General features: G+C 48.8%; 1 protein-coding gene across 3 annotated transcripts in view; it reads right to left on the bottom strand.

Moving 5' to 3' along the window:
• The window catches only part of LOC118772688 (phospholipase D1-like), a 57,597-nt gene extending 41,887 nt beyond the window's left edge, over positions 1-15,710 (bottom strand). For 2 of the 3 annotated variants that reach the window (XM_036521234.1, XM_036521232.1), the window contains exon 1: positions 15,605-15,710. The gene's annotated coding sequence lies outside the window, so the exon portion shown is untranslated. Of the gene's footprint in view, positions 1-6,089; positions 6,184-15,604 lie in introns of those variants that run through there. The other variant, XM_036521233.1, reaches the window with a different exon arrangement.
• Positions 15,711-17,385: the final 1,675 nt, after the last annotated feature.

The raw sequence follows: 17,385 nt of genomic DNA, 5'->3' as shown, positions 1-17,385 counted from the left end.
AGGGGCTCTTAGTGTGTGTGTGTGTGTGTGTGTGTGTGTGTGTGTGTTCAGGGGGAGTACGAGGCTACCGTCTGTAAGAAAAATATACTTCCCAGCTACATAACTTTCAGCCGATCAATAGCAATCCAGCTAACCAATGGGGATGTGGTCGCATGGGGTGTGGGGGGGCAGACACCTGAAAAAGAGCCAAAAGCAGGAGCCCCACATCATCTTTATCAATCAACCCCAGCCCCCCAGGGCCCCCACACCCCCCACGCCCCCCAGGGACCCCCCAGCCCCCCAGGGCCCCCACGCCCCCCAGGTACTGCAGACACCAGCGCTTGCCACCTGCCTGGACCTACCTGTCGCACGCTCACACAGCGGCTGTGTGGCGTGACAGTTTGAGCTTCTCAACCGGAGTATCATGGCGTTCAATTCCGAGTGGGGAAGACAGCCGGAACATGGGAACTGCACCAAAGCTGCAGCAGACAGAGGTCCGGGCTTTTTGAGTCAGTCACACAGGGCGCATTACACTGTGCACAACAGTCAGCCCTGCGGTTCAACCCCGATACAAACATCCACTCAGCTGAAAAACACCAGCTCATGGTGATGAAAGGGGACCAGCCCAGAGGGAGGCCACCTTTCATCTGCTTTGGATTATCAGTCACCCCTCTGGGCTGGACCGGGTGTCTCCACCTGCTGCCTCACTCAGTACACACACTGGAACGAAGCAGGTCTCTGAAGGTCACGCCCATCACAAGGAGACAGACACACAGGGGCTGAGCTGTGAGTGACAGCGGTCACTGGCCAATAGCAGCACAGGCTCCACCCATCCAGTCCCAGGGCCCTGTCTCTGGGATGAACAGGCCTGTAGCACGAAATCAGGCAATTTTCATTCTCCGTGCAATCACAACGCACTCTCCTGCCCTCCCAGTCAAATCTCATTCTCAGCCTTGTTTCCGCACCTTCTCCTTACTCCAGACCTCTGCACATTTTTCATGTTTTCTACAGGAAGCCCGACGGATCTCTGGAGCGCGGTTCCGACTGACAGGAGAACGCCACTATGGTGCCAACGTGCTAACCGTAGAGATTCACACCGAGCTCAAACTCAGGCAGAGGCCAGCAGAAGGCCTCATCCCAGGTGGCAGTGTGGTTAAGGAGCAGGACTCCTGACCAAAAGGTTGCCGGTTCAATTCCCCACTGGGGCACTGCTGTTGTACCATTGGGCAATGTACTTAACCCCCAACTGCCTCAGTAAATATCCACCTGTATAAATGAACAATCTTGTAAAAGCCTGAAACTGATGGTAAGTCAACCTGGGTAACAGCGTCTGCTAAATGCCAATAATGTAATGTAACTCACACAGGAGTCCCACTAACTGTGCCACTCACAAGGTGGAGTGTGATCGTCTGTGCGATCCTTTATCTTTCTCATGTGGAAGTACTTCAGAGTTCTCAGTAACCGGGTAAGTGGAGGTTTACTTGCATGCATGGGGTATGTGTGTTACACTATACTTGTATTGGTATCACCCTTAAGTCGTATGTTGCTTTGCACTTACACATCAATCTAGATGAGCATCTGTGGTCTCAGCACTATATTAGGCACTGATACTTGATCATGTGTGGTTAGCGGTGTCCTGTTTATGCCACTTTATCAGATGTGCTATGTAAATTGCTCTGGCTAAAGCAAAGTAATGTAACGTAATGTAGCGTAACGTAATGTAAAGAGTCAGAGAGAGTAGTTAGAACCAGCAGTTGTTGTATTTGATTGACACACAATAAAGTTTAAACACGGCAGTTATTCAAGAACCTGATTTATCAACCGTAACGTGACATGGCTGTGACATTCGTAATGTAATGTAACGTAACGTAATGTAGCGTAACGTAATGTAACTGCTCGTGTTCTGCTGGGCCAGGCTGTCACACGCAGGACACAGGCGCTCTGACGATTCCGGATCACTGATTAAACATCTCTCTGGCCTTCCCTGCATCTCAGGCCCTCCTTGAGCTCTGCCGCCTCGGCCGGACTCGAAGCGGAGCGCCTCGCTGGCCAGCAGCCCCGGGCCAGCGACGGCACTGAGGTCGAAGCTGGCAGGGACGCGGTGTTCTACCGCGATGTTATTTCCTGAAAATCCACAGAGCAGCCGTGACTGCGGCTCAGAGGGAGATAAGGATGCAGCGCTGATTCTGAGCAGCACTGCCTGGAGGGGAATGGAACTTTCACCACATGCAAACGACTCCCCTGGGGAACAAACAGAAACCATGCAGGCCACCCGACTGTAAGGAACGTTCCTATAACATCCCCACAGCTAGGCTCTTTCCATAACACACACACACACACACACACACACGCACACAAACTCTTTCAGACACACACGCACACAGGCTAACATGCATGCACACAAACACGCATGCAAATGAACACACAGACACAACTATTGGCATTTAGAAGACATTCTTATCCAGAGTGACTTACATATTTATACTATATTATATTTATACTATATATTATATTATAAATATACATTACATATATTACATTTATACATATTTATACAGCAACTGTGCATTAAGTACAGTACCTTGCCCAAGGGTACAGCAGCAGTTCCCCGGCAGGGAATTGAACTGGCAACCTTTTGGTTATGAACCCTGCTCCTTATACACTGTGCTACACTACCAGCCATTGCACCTGCTGATTCAGGCCACATGTCTGAAAGACATGCTAATCTGCCAGGTAACTTCACCACACACGGACCTGCAATTTTCACGGCTCCCTTCTATGCTCTGTAAAGCCACTGAAGGCTCTGTAGAGGGCCTCAGCACTGCGGTGGAGGAGGACGTGGAATCACCCAGGGGCTCAGCTTTCTCTCAGGGGCCCCGGGGCCGGCGGAGGTGACAGGCTGACTGACTGACCCTCTGAAGCGATACCACGCTGACGGCGACGGCTCCGGTTTCTGACCCTGCGAGAAACAGCATCCTCTCCAGCCTCCCGGGCCAGTGCGCGAGTATCTGCTGCTACGGGACCAGTGAAGCTTTCTCTCCCTGCGCCGAGACCCCTGACAACGGCAGGACCATACCAGCCACCGCCGAGGAGGGAACACACACAGAGCACTTCTGTTCTTCCTTAATGTGGAGATGGGACCCTGTCAGTCCTCTGTTCTGATTGGAACATGTGAGATAGAACACTCTCAGTCCTCTGTTCTGATTGGAACATGTGAGATAGAACACTCTCAGTCCTCTGTTCTGATTGGAACATGTGAGATAGAACACTCTCAGTCCTCTGTTCTGATTGGAGGCTGTACTGAGGAACACTCTCAGTCCTCCGTTCTGATTGGAACATGTGAGATAGAACACTCTCAGTCCTCTGTTCTGATTGGAGGCTGTACTGAGGAACACTCTCAGTCCTCTGTTCTGATTGGAACATGTGAGATGGAACACTCTCAGTCCTCTGTTCTGATTGGAACATGTGAGATAGAACACTCTCAGTCCTCTGTTCTGATTGGAGGCTGTGAATTAGAACACTCTCAGTCCTCTGTTCTGATTGGAGGCTGTGAGATGAAATACTCCCATTGAGAGATAGTACCCAGCTGCATCCCCGCCATTACTACCGGAGACACAAGCGTGTGCGCACTGTAACTCAGAACAGATCCCACACATCAGGCAGCCTCGCAGTGACTGTGGGAGAAGAGAAACAGTTTCACCTTGTTTTGCCCTGTCCGTCATCAGCCACATGGCACCACGGCACTGTCTCACATTTAACATTAGGCCCATGCGGCGTATAGAGCACTGAGGCCACAGCAGGATGAACTGGGTCACTCACTGCACATCCCGGGCAGACACACACAGAGCGTTAGCTGCTGTGTGTTTCTGCTTTCTGCCCGATACTGAGACCTGGCAGTGTGCCAAACAGAGGCGCCGTTAAACACATAGAAAATCTACAGGCCCTATTGAGGTCACTCTGATTTCTGTGTTTTATTTCTCTCTCTCTCTCTCTCTCTGTATATTTTTAATTTTTTTAATCCCCTCAAATCTGACAGGAGGCAATTGGGGAAATTGAAATGAGTCCAGCGCTCAGACGGTGACGGGGCTGGGTTACTGTGCAGTGGGTGTGGGCAGGGACATGAGGCCCGGCTGACAGACGGGCCTGCAGCTCGGCTGGGGATGCCCTGCCCGGCACAGGCCCGCAGAGGCTGCAGCAGCACTCACAGTAATTGGGTGCGGTCAGGCCTGGCTGCCCCCTTCCACAAGCTGCCGGGCCTCTCACTCAACAGGTGTGCGAGTCTCCCCAATCCACCCTATACACACACACACACGCACACACACACATACACAGATACACAGATACAGTACACACACACAGATACAGTACACACACACACACACACACACATACACACACAAATACACACAGATATACACGCACACGCGCACACACACACACACATATATACAAAAACACACACACACACACAGTGCCATCTCATCAGGCTAATGTACCTCAGCCACCTCATTCTAAACCTCTGTCTGATTGCTGGACAGAGGGATAGCCATGTATTCACTGAGGTCAGTAAAACCACCAGGGGCACTCTCTCAGTGCCTCTCCCCAGTCTGCACCACGGCGGATCACCTAGTGTGTGTGAGGAGGACTCTCTTTAATGCCAGAAAGTGGTGATTGAAGATTCTGCACTTTCTAACCGCCCCTCCCCACAGCCTGCCAAAGTTTCTTCTACAGCGAGGTTACTGACTGAAGGTCTGAGGGAACACTGGAGAGGATCTACATCCCGTCACGGAGCCGTGCAACGGTCCCAGCATGCTCTGTTCCAGCATCCCGGTCGGCCCAGCTGTGTGCATCTGGAACCCCAGCGAAACGGCCGGATAAAGTGTGCCTGACAGCCGGAGGAGCCGCCACTACACACACACACACACACGGACGCACGCACAGCACGGCAAACTGTCTGACCTCTTTTTAACGGACAGTCAAAACGCAGCTCCAGGGGAGCCGTTGCCATGGTGCGAGTCTGGCTGCCATATGATTTGCTCTCCAAATACCAGACGGGCTCTGCTTGAGCTCCTGTTATCTCTAAAACACCCAAAGGCGCTGTGCAGAATGGGACACTCATATCTCTGAATGCAGCCGATAAACCATATTTCTGAGAATCATTTAATAACAGGAGCCACTCTGCCATCAAACAGTTATAGGGCAGCGGTGCAACCCAATGGCAACAAGACACAAAGCGAGAAAGAAGGAAGACGCCGAAAAATACTCCTCTGTTGAGATGTGATGCCGTACGCTGTTACACCTGAGGTCAGTGACGCTCCCCGACCACATCCTCATCCTCACACAGACAGGCTGCCAGGGACAGACAGCCTTGCACAGCCCAGCGCAAATCCATTCTGACCTGGACACGTTTTACTAAAAGTTCAGACCCCCCTGCACTGAGGGAATTCAGAAACACTTCAGCATAACAACCATAGTGGGGAGGGGAAGAGCTCAGCGCTCATGACACACCCCCCCCCCCTTTTTCTTTCCCTCTTTTTCCCTCACTAACTGTCTGTCTGTCTCTCTCTCTCTCTTTCCCTCTTTTTCCCTCTCTTAACTGTCTGTCTCTTTGTCTCTCTCTCTCTCTCTTTCCCTCTTTTTCCCTCTCTTAACTGTCTGTCTCTTTGTCTCTCTCTCTCTCTCTTTCCCTCTTTTTCCCTCTCTAACTGTCTGTCTCTGTCTTTCTCTCTCTCTCTCTCTTTCCCTCTTTTTCCCTCTCTAACTGTCTGTCTCTTTGTCTCTCTTTCTCTCTCTCCCTTTCTTTCTGTCTCCCTCTCTCCCAGGTGCTGCAGAGGTGACAATCCAGGAGAGACACAGAGACTCTCCCCCACAACATAAGCAGCAGAACTGCCAACACACTCAGTGCACCTGCCCAAAAGCAAACCCGCCCCCCCTACAGCCCCTCCCTCAGGTGACCTCTGCCCCCCCCCCCCCCTCACCCCTCCACACTGCGTACACTCTCAGTCCTAACACCTCCTCTCTGAAGCAGGGGCTGCAGCACAAGGGCTGCTGGCAGAGGACGAAGCTAATCCTAACAGCAGCATGCCTTCAGAGCCAGATGCTTCACTGACCTGCCCCAGCAAGGGGTCCAGAGGCCCCATGGTGCCCTCTCTTCCTCCCAGGAGCCCGCTTCTATGCACGTCCAAAAACTCCTGTCTGTCTCGCACACACCGCCACAGGGAACTGACAGGGGGGGCTGGCCACTACAGCCCTCCCCAAGCCATCACAACACCTCCGGGGGCGGGGTTTCCCTCAGCCCCACTCTCCCGGCCAATCGGCCTCCGGTGGGGGGCGGGGAAGCTCCGCCTCCCTCTCGCCTTGTGTGGGGCCGGACAGAGGGGGGGGGAGAGGCCTGTGGAGCGGGGAGCTCGCAAACAAAATCGCTTCCCTGGGATCCTGGAGCCGAGTATCCCATAAAACTGTTTCCACCTCTCTCCCTCCCTCTCTCTCCCTCTCTCAGCCACATTCTGTTCCTCTTTCTCCCAGGGCTGCCTGTTTATTTATTGTCTCTACTTTCTTTCTAAACTGCTCCGGTCTCTCTTTCTTTTTCTCAGACTCCTGTTTCTCTCTCCCTCCCTCTGTTTTGCTCGTTCCCCCCGACCCCCTGTCTTTCAGAGGCCTCTGTATCTCTCTTTTGTTCCCTCTCTCTTTCGGTTGTGTGAAAGACAAGTGATAAAGTGAAGTGTGAACGAGACAGGAGTGGCTGCTCACAGTCTAAAAGGCTCCACACACACACACACACACACCACACACACACCCACACACACACACACACACACACACACAACACCCACACACACACCCACACACACACACACACACACACAACACACACCCACACACACACACACAAACACCTACAAATCACTCACACCACACATACACACACACAAAACCTACTCACATCACATATGCACATAAATATGCACACACGCACAAAAACTACTCCCACCATACACACAAAACCACACATGCACAAACTGCTTGCACCACACACACTCACAGAGGGAGATAATGTTGTTACCAACTATACAGAAAGTGTTACACCCCTAAAGCCTCTGTTCTCCCAACCTACTGCATAAAATATTTTCTCCACCCACCTACAAACCAACACACTGACTGACCCACATACCTATTTCACTAGAAATCAGTGTGAAATTGGTGTTACTATTTTCAATCTCCCTGAAACATGCCACGAAGAGACTCCTAGAGAGGAGTTTGGCAGTTTTGTCATAACTCTATCTGAAGTAAACTTCTGACGCAACATCGTCAGCTGTCACGGTGAGAGTCGGAGACGCCGGCGGGGGATTAATCTCTGTGAGCGTGACGGACACCAGAGAGGGAGGATGAACCATCCGGGGGTGTCGCAGCTGTGAAATAAACAAGCAAACTCCCGCAGCTGCACAGCACGCTCACAGTCTGATTTTACACAGATCCGGGTTCAAGATCGCCCAGGAACTCACACACACAGGCGCTGATATCGGCATACGACTCACAGCAGAGACGGCAGGAAGGAGAACTTTGGACAGTCCGACCCGAGCACCGATCCTGAGGCACACCCACACGCTTCCCAAATCTGGCAGAGTACCCACGGCGTGGACAGGTGAGGACCTCACAATGTATGCTGTGATGTTGTGACAACGCTTTCCCACAGTGACAATGTTGTCACATCATAAAGATTACAAAAACGTTTCCAGAACGTTCCGGGTGAGCCAGGAGGTCGTGTGCATCACCACACAGGTTTTTTACTTTTTACCCCATTTTTGGTGTAAATCAATTCGCTGGCTGATTCTCCTGATCTTTGCAGCCACAGGGCAGGAAACATCAGCAAGATGGTGATAAAAGTCATTCTGCTCACGTCTGTTAAATAACTGTGCTTCCTGCAGGGGCCGCGAGCTCCCAGCTTCAATCCTCCTCAGTTACATGCAGAGTTTTGTGGTAAACAAGGCCTGTTTAAGAACATGTGGCACAGCCATCGGAGAAAAAAGGGAACAACCATTGTGGGTTGGACGCATACAGATACAGCTGATCAGCCACGAGAAAAGAGGATAATCTCTTCAGTGGAAGAAGAGAGAACACTGAAACGGTCGTAATACCTCAAGACCAAAGCGTGCTGCTTTCTGCTGACTTCCTCAGGTCTGCAAAGACATACCAGCTGCAGGGAGATCTAGATGATCAAGGAACCTCCTCCAGGAAATAGTCATTAAGTAAGAAACAAAGACTAAGCTTATGACAGCCATGCGCAAACAAACCTTTGCTATAACTCTTACTGTGTTGATCAAGTGTCCCAGCAGAAAGAGGTCTGGGAATAAAACCCAGAGAAGGAAGCTAAAACACTTACTGGACACGCTTTACACACACAGACAGGTGCGTTTATAATGACTCCACTCAGACAGGCACCACTCTATGGCTCTCTCTCCCACAGCTCAGACTCAACCACAGAGCGCTCTCCACACACACTACAGCATCCCTCACAGGATATGACCCGAGAGGCAGAGAGGAGGGAAAGAGAGAGCCTCTCACATCTGAGAAGAACACATGAACCACAGACACACAAACAGCCCCAAATGAGAGGTCCATCTCCTGTGTTTCCCCATACCCTTCCTCCTTTCATTTCTGTAGTCCTGAAATGCAACATTTACGTAGATCACAGGGCTCAGGTTCACTGTGAATTTACTGTAAACACTGTAAATTCCCCCATCCAGAAACACACAAACACACACACGTGCACACCCCCATGTGCCCGCTCACATATACTCTTACACACACACACGCACACGCACACGCACACACACGCACACACACGCACACACACTCACACACACACACACACACACACACACACACACACACACACACACACACACAGAGGACAGTCTCCATATTGAAATATGAGCCAGCCCCCCTGCATCAGTAACATATTAAGAGCTAATATCAACAGCACTCTTCCTCTCCCTCACTTTACGGGTCACACAGAAAGCAGAAAACATTCCAAGGTAAACCGCCCGGCCCATCTCAGAGGACGGCAGGGTTACTCACACTGGGAGCACCCACCTCCTGTCTCACATCCTGGTTCTGTGCTGGAACAAAGAGCAGTACGCGACAGTGATGGAGGAGTAAAGGCTTGAAACTGTCAGAGGAACTATATAATGCCTTCACAGGAACTACATAATGCTTCTGTAAATACTCAATAATCAGGCATTCATACTTACTTAAACCAACAGGGACTGTCACAGTGTGTGATATGTGACTCTCTTGTCAAACCCACACCAAAACAATGGTCGTGTCAGTTATATGGATGGTGCACACTCTGACCGTAAAAAATATCTCATTACATCTTTTGGCTAATATTCGTTATAATATCGGCGGTTAAAAAAAAAAAGATTTGGCCAAAACAACAAACAGAAAAGAAAACAACACGTAAATTGGAATCTCAAAATGAAAATTAAAATGAACCACTGTCGTCCTCTTGTGGTTGGAGAAGGATAAAGCATGTCACGGCACACAGGTGGAGGTATTTTTGGAGCGCGGTGAGTGAGCGCACGGAACGGCGGGACCTAAATGTGTTAACACACCGACGCGACAGTTTTACCCATGGCGCAATGCCCGTCCTTCCGAAGCAGGCAAAGGAAGAAACCGGGCCAATGTCTATGCAAATCTCACCATCCTGACAACGCAACTCAGGCGTAGGATCTCCGTTTGGACACGCTGACGTATTCAAACACAATCTTGTAAGAATGTGGTCTGGCTCATGTAATAAAAGGCCATTTGAAGCACGTAGAAATTAAATCCACGCAGTATTCAAAGGAGACAGGCACACAAGCGAGGAACGCCAGCTCGGTCACAATGCTGCCATTTATCTAGCGAGCTGATGCTGACGTTCCGGGGACATCCAGTACTGGTGGGGACGTTCTGAATAAAATCATTTGTTGTATGCAGCTGCACTCGCGAAACTCCCTGGACACTAGGAAACACTAAACATCGCTAGCAGTAAAGTCAGCCTCAACAACGGACGGTAATTTCGGCATGTAACACTGCGTGCTTCAACTGTCTTTCTCACTGTCACACAAATGAGAGAGAGAGAGAGAGAGAGAGAGAGAGAGAGAGAGAGAGAGAGAGAGAGAGAGAGAGAGAGAGTGACTGGGTTGACTGCATTTCCTACCGCACAAGCGCCTGGTGACCACAAGACTAACTTCCCCTTTTAGGTTCTCCATACAGTCTTGCATGAGGTCTGCCTCTATCTTAGCTGGTCTTGACAAAGCTAGTTTCTCAACGCAATCATAGCGCTGCACTCCGCAACAACCGACACACGCTTTTGTTTACAGTTTATTATGAGAATATTTGGGGGAGATAAACATTTCGGGGGAAAGAATCACTTTCCCATTTCACTGGGAATCCATGACAAAGCAATAAAAAGTGCCGGTGTATGATGACGCTAAACAGCTGGAACAGGTGGTCGGAGACGCGAGTGGCCGTGGTTACTGCCTTGCGAGTTTCCCCCCCCCCCATTCAGTCGCCTGAAAACCACGTGACCGCAACATTCCTGCCGTGTCATTACAACAATGTGGAAGCGGTGCGTGCTTTGCGGTCTGCGGGCGCGAGGCCACCGAACAAGAAAACATTGCAGAAACACGCAAGAATGTGTGTTCTTCGGAGTTAAGCCACACACACACCCGAGCTACTCACGGCGCTGACGTTGCGTCTCATGCCGCTTAACAGCATCACGGCATTCTCTCGATAAAATAAAAAAAAAAAAAACCTGCAGAAAAACAGTCTGAGAGTCTCAACCTGAGTCTCATTTAGGCTGAAATTGCATTATTCACTTCCCTTCAGAAGGCCCTATCCAGTCTTGCCCTATCCAGTCTTGCAATACTTAGACATGTTGCTCAAGCGGACAACGGCAGCGTTCATCTCGCTGCACTGAAGTGACTAAACGCCACATGACTTCACACTGCAGGACTGTTTCTCATTGTAAGATTCTGGCCAGTGCGGGCCTCCAAAGCCCCTGCACCCTGACCTGAACATGCCTCTTCTGCACACCAAAAGCACCAGTGAAGAGCTGCTCTGAGCTATCAGACATTTCAGTGCTTCACATCCCTGAGCCTTTCTGTCCGATCCTTATGAATCAGAACACACTACAGGGTTCTTACGGACAGAAAGTATGCTTCTGGCTTCAGGTCTTCCTGCTCTGCTGAGGATTGTGTGAAGCCATGCACACACTCATAACAATAACTATATCCATAATCACACGCTTTGTCAGGTGCAACAGGGTCAGACCGGGCCCATGTGTATGCACAAATATATTAGTTATATGTTCACCGTTATTATTTCTTTGCCCTGCACAATACTTTTTATATATTTCCCGTTGATAAAGCAGGAGATTTACTGAAATGATTCAGGTTAGTTGGGCTGTATTTTAGCATTGTATGACAGCTAACCCACAAATCAAACCAGCAACCTGCAGGTTACAAACCTCCTTAAACCCTGCACCACCGCCCTGCACTGCGGTGCTTCCATTTAGCGTATCTCATACATGCGTGCTGATTGGCTACAGTGTGAGCAGAGGCATGGAGCCTGAAGGCCACTGCTGCAAAGGGGAGGGGCTTACTGGGAGAGTGCAGTGTCTACAGGCATGCTGGGAAAAGGGAAGCCCCCGTGCTATTAGGGGCTAATCCCTCTACCTTTGTCCACCTGACCCCATCTGGATTCATTTGAGGGCAGAGGTTGTGGGGTTAAGACCACACATAACGTTCGGCCATTCATGCATTCATCCGCTCCGGCACAGCAGGTAGCCTCCCTTAGCACAGTCTGGACACAGCAGGAATCCGCTCTTACGGCAGGGGTTTACATTTGGCACATAAATAACCCTCCCGCCCTGTGGCCACTCAGGCCACATTGCTCGGACCACAGCGCCCCACGGCGAGTACCCTCCTACGCCATCGCCAGACAGGAAGCCATGCTGCTGCCGATGAAGATAAGACCACTGACAGAGATTAAGACTTTGACTTTGGTCCAAGAGCAAGACAGTGACTTCAGTGCTAAAGCAAGAACAGGAGTTTAGTCAGAGTCCAACCGAAAGCAAGACTACTAATTATGTCTGATATCATAACTTAAGTGCCAATAACATGAGTTAATTTGTTAACAGAAACAAGAAGCAAAAACCTCAACGAGAGTCCAAGATCAAGACCATGACTTTGCAGCAAAACAAAGAATATAACGTTAATCAATGACCAAAACCTTGACTTATGTAGGCTCAGCACTGAGACAGGGACAGACACACCACGACCATTAATGTGCATGACTGCATATGAACAAGACCAACCATTCCGAGAATGGGAAAAAAGTAAGTTTTAAAAGCGCAAGATTACCCATTGTAGATGAAACCAACTGTCAGAATAGATTAAATAGATTTATTTTTTTATTATTTTACCTGCTAAGGCACAACAGATACTGAAAGATTCCACTCTTTTCCTCTTTTAATAATTGTGTGGTTTTGTGTTGTCATTCTCTCAAGAGCAGACAGTTTATGTAATATCTTACCACGAGTAACTTTAATGGTTTCCATTCCACCATCTCCATTCCTTTGGGCTGTAGCCACCATTACTTTAATTAATATGCAGTGCCATCTGAGAAGTGCTCTCTGATTGGTCATTACAGTTGTGTAATGTCAACAATCAATTTCTATTGTGACCAGGTCTGTCCACTAGATGCTGCCACCTTGAGTTTGTCATTGGAAAGACAAAATAAACTTAATTAATGTAATTGTCTTGAAAGCATAAAAGCGCCATCACAATTTGGGACCCAAAAAAATCTGCCGTGTCTTTGATTCGATCCGAAGAGTACAGCTCCATACTACTCCTCAGGATATTTTACAATGATGACTCAGGTACAGTGCCTCCCCCAAGGGTACAACAGCAGCAACCCAACTAGGATTCAAACTGGCACAGCGCTGACACAACTCCTACCGGCGCTGAGGTGCTGGAGGGGTAAGCCAGTAAATACCTGCCCACAAAGTCAACCAGAGTCCACCCATGTTTGCCTAGAGGCCATATCAGCACACAGTGAGAGGACTGGGAAGGGCCCAGATAAACGCGCCCTATCCGCTACAGTGCTTCACAGGCTGATAAGGAGGCCATCACCGGACCCAGAGAAAAACACTGTACAGTGGGCTCACACAGTGTAGAAAAGCACTGAGTCAAAAACCACCCTCAGAGCAGAAACACGGAAGGATTTCTGTTTAAATCGTCACCAAAGCTCTTGCCATGTAAATCAGATGGGACTCCAGCACGAATGCTAGAAGCTGGTTTTCCGGATATAGTTTTGAAAACAGGGACTCGATGTACGTGCCTTTTAGGGTCCCTACACCTGTGGCGAGTGAATTGTTTGGGTGTTTGGCTTGAGCATCTGGATCTGGAAGAGATTCAGAAAACAGTCATCTGTACAGTTTAGAGGGGATAGGGGAATCACTGTGATACCAAGTTCATAACATTGAGTAACACATTTAAAACAATAGTTTTACTTTATTTGTAATACTTTTTGTTAATTTCATTGACCATCTAACTTGTGATGACACTTGCTGGAAAAAAAGGAACAATAGCAAAGCTTTGACACAGCAGAGTAAATGCTCAGTTTTGAAGGTGTAGAATGAGTGACACAGACCTCCACATTTTCCTGACAACCTTTGACCCTTAACCTTTAACTGTTGGACAGAAACAGAGCCTGTACAACCGGATTGGTTGAAAGGTCTGTTTCATTTGTGTAACACTATCCCATCCAACACAGCATCTGGAATGAACACACAACGCAAACGGGCCACAGCTCCCATGGGATTGAGAACTCATATTACAGATAAAGAGTTGCATTTTAATCTGAGACAGTACTTTGATTTTCCAAAGTGGCTTCCCAGCCCAGGGGAGCTTTTCAATGCCATACCATTACCAAGCAGCAACATTACTGACATGTTTTCTCTGCAGAAAACAGCTACCGCTTAAGATTTGTATTATTGTTACTACCATTTACACCCACAGCAGCTGACATTGTACATTTAGCGCATATACACAATAGGATATTTAATGAAAAATAATTCAGGTTGAGTACTTTGCTCGAGGGCACAACAGCGGTGACACACCTGGGATTTGAACACAAAGCTGGGCTGTTTTAAAAGACAGACCAGTGATCAGCTCCCAACAACCGCCAAAAACTCTAAAAATAAAGTTTAACTGTCACAGCACATGAACACCAGAGTCATGCAGGAGCTTAGTCATCCAGCTCGCCTTTACGGGGTTAAGGTCAGATGGGAACCGATCGCAGCATAGCCTGTTCCACTTGTCTTTGTCTACTGCGATATCCTGCTGCTCCGCGGTGCTGCTCTGCCCTGTCCGCGCATACAGGTAATTCCAGTTTCCCACACTCTTCCTGTATCTCAAGAACCTCCACAACTGAGCGCACGTTGTGTCATTAAAAGTCCGCCACAAAAATGCCATCTCCCTAATTAGACCGGCAACGGCGTGAAGAGGCTTCGCGGCACACATTTCGGTAGAGTCCTAAGCGCTCCCAGCGTCAAGAATTCAGCTTTTGGCGACCTGTCAAAATTCAATCAAAAAAAGTTTCCGTGTCGCGCTCAACGGCATCTGGTAGCACTGCACCACACTGAACGCGCTTTTAAAATGTTTATCAGGAACACCCAGGAGGCTGTGGAAAGTGACACTAGACCTGATTGAATAACAGCAGGGCTTCATAGATCGGTACCAATTTCAACTTGTAACGATTTTTGCGCTGGGACCGCCTGGCAGATGATTCACCCAGCTGACAGCTATGCGGATTTAGCGCTCTCCCCCTTGGTACGCCAGGCACGTAGCCACGCTGAGGAAGCTAACTAGCCAAAGCTAGACAGTACATCCTTTATCTGTTTGCAACAGCGTGTAGTTTCCGTCGTGTTTACTATTAAAGACTTTAACAAAGAACATACGTGATGCTTGCCAGCACAAATCTATACTTCCAAAGAAACTAGCCTACAAGTTGTCGGTACCAAACTGCATGCATGCACCGAGGCAAAACCATGATGTAAGGCAGTAAAAAGCAATGTCAAGCCTGCGCGATCAGGACCCCGTGTTTTGTCATTCTGAAATCGATGGAAACCGGACTGGTGTCTATTTCCGCGTACACTTCTCCTGCTGTTGATCCCGGCTCTCAGCTTAAACAACGTAGAATAAAAGGTCGCGTGTGCGTATGCAAACATAAGCATGGACTGACAGCATGTAGTAGCGTATGATCCTTGTGATTGTGACTGCATGTCTGTTTGGCAACCTAGATATTTGAGTCTACCCTTGTCGGCAAAGGTCAAAATATATAGCTTATGACACGTGCTTTACGCCAAGTAGCCTAATTTTCACACATGCAGTCGATAACAATCTAACAGACCGCGAGAGTTGCGTCCTGTCGCCTATCAAACTTTAAGGCAAGCTGACATTTTACTTTCATTTGGCGATCCATAACCCCAGAAAAGACATGGCGCACATTGTGCACACTCTCAATATTTCATTTAGCTCATCGGTTTGCAAGAAAAAAAAAGTTAAAAGTTAACTACCTCGCTAAAGAATCGGATGCTCCACCGTAGCCCCAGCCTCCGGAAACGCCGACTGGTTGAAGCTGAAGGCTGTGCGCTGGCGCTATTGAGTGGGGTTGGTCCGGTCAGTAGCTTCCTCTGTTCGCCAGCTCACGGACCCGCCCAGCCTGACTTGATGTATCGACTTAACATTCCGCGCTCTGAAATGCACACCAGGGACGAAGAGCAGAGATGACTGATATCATCCTCATGATGATAAAAACAGAGAAAAGCTGAAGCGTACTTGAACTCGGGTCATCTATAGCATAGCGTTCGTTGGATTGCGAATAATATTTGTTTTGTCTTTACTTCAGTTGCTGTTTTGACGTGTTCGTGAATGATTAATCAACTGACTCTTTCATCAGTCGCATAGTCTTAGGTGAAGTGCTTTAATTAACGACATCGCTTTTGAAGGAACCCAGTAAAAATAACTACGGTCTTTCAATTTCACTGTGAGATTATCATGTAGATTATGCAGCGTTGTTTTTTTTTTTTTTGTAATGAACTCAATTTTTTTGTAATGCCCGATTGTTGCCAAAAAACTGGCTGGACAGGTGTTACAAAAAACGTCGTGTAAACATCAATCACACCTACATTGGAATTACACTCACAGTTCAAGCAAAACAGCTTGACTATCCATATATATATATATATATATATATATATATATATATATATATATATATATATATATATATATATATATATATATATATGGAGAGAGAGAATGATATATGTACTGGATGTTGCCTGTTTAATTTCAATAGTTCATCATTCATGACGTCATGACTGGCCATGCTACACTTCAGGAATATTGACTGTTTTATGATTGTTGCTTGGACACAGATGCCATGCAGGGAACTCAATGTCAAACATGGTGAAAATAAAGACAGAAGAATACACAGGGGAATCAATGTGTCCTGCTTATCAAAGGAACAGCACCTCTGCCTCATTATTTCTCTATAAATGCAGTGCTGTCTGCTGTTTGCCAAACTCAACAACTGCCAAACTCAGCCTGTCAAAGACTGAGCTAAGCGCAGGCTGAACCCTAGGGCCCAGATTCAAACCTGGGTGTGTCATCTGCCGACCATGGCTGAAACATTCAGGGTTTCCTCCTCAGCATGAGCAGCATCGCTGTGAGGAGGTGCCCGAGCAACCATCACTCACAGGCCAGGCTGCAGCCCAGCATTCACCAGCACCCACCAGCGTTCACCAGCACCCACCAGCGTTCACTAGCACTCACCAGCCTTCACCAGCACCCACCAGCGTTCACAAGCACCCACCAGCGTTCACTAGCACCCAACAGTGTTCACTAGCACTCACCAGCGTTCACCAGCACCCGCCAGCGTTCACTAGCACTCACCAGCATTCACTAGCACTCACCAGCGTTCACCAGCACCCACCAGCGTTCACCAGCACCCACCAACGTTCACTAGCACTCACCAGCGTTCACCAGCACCCACCAGCATTCACCAGCACCCACCAGCGTTCACTAGCACTCACCAGCGTTCACTAGCACTCACCAGCGTTCACCAGCACCCACCAGCGTTCACTAGCACCCACCAGCGTTCACTAGCACTCACCAGCGTTCACCAGCACTCGCCAGCGTTCACTAGCGCCCACCAGCGTTCACTAGCACTCACCAGCGTTCACTAGCACTCACCAGCGTTCACTAGCACTCACCAGCGTTCACCAGCACCCACCAGCGTTCACGAGCACTCACCAGCGTTCACTAGCACTCACCAGCATTCACTAGCACTCAC

This window comes from Megalops cyprinoides, chromosome 2, assembly GCF_013368585.1.
Source record: "Megalops cyprinoides isolate fMegCyp1 chromosome 2, fMegCyp1.pri, whole genome shotgun sequence".
NCBI lineage: Eukaryota > Metazoa > Chordata > Actinopteri > Elopiformes > Megalopidae > Megalops > Megalops cyprinoides.
The sequence above is the reverse complement of the archived record's forward strand: the minus strand, read 5'-3'. Positions and strand labels throughout refer to the sequence as shown.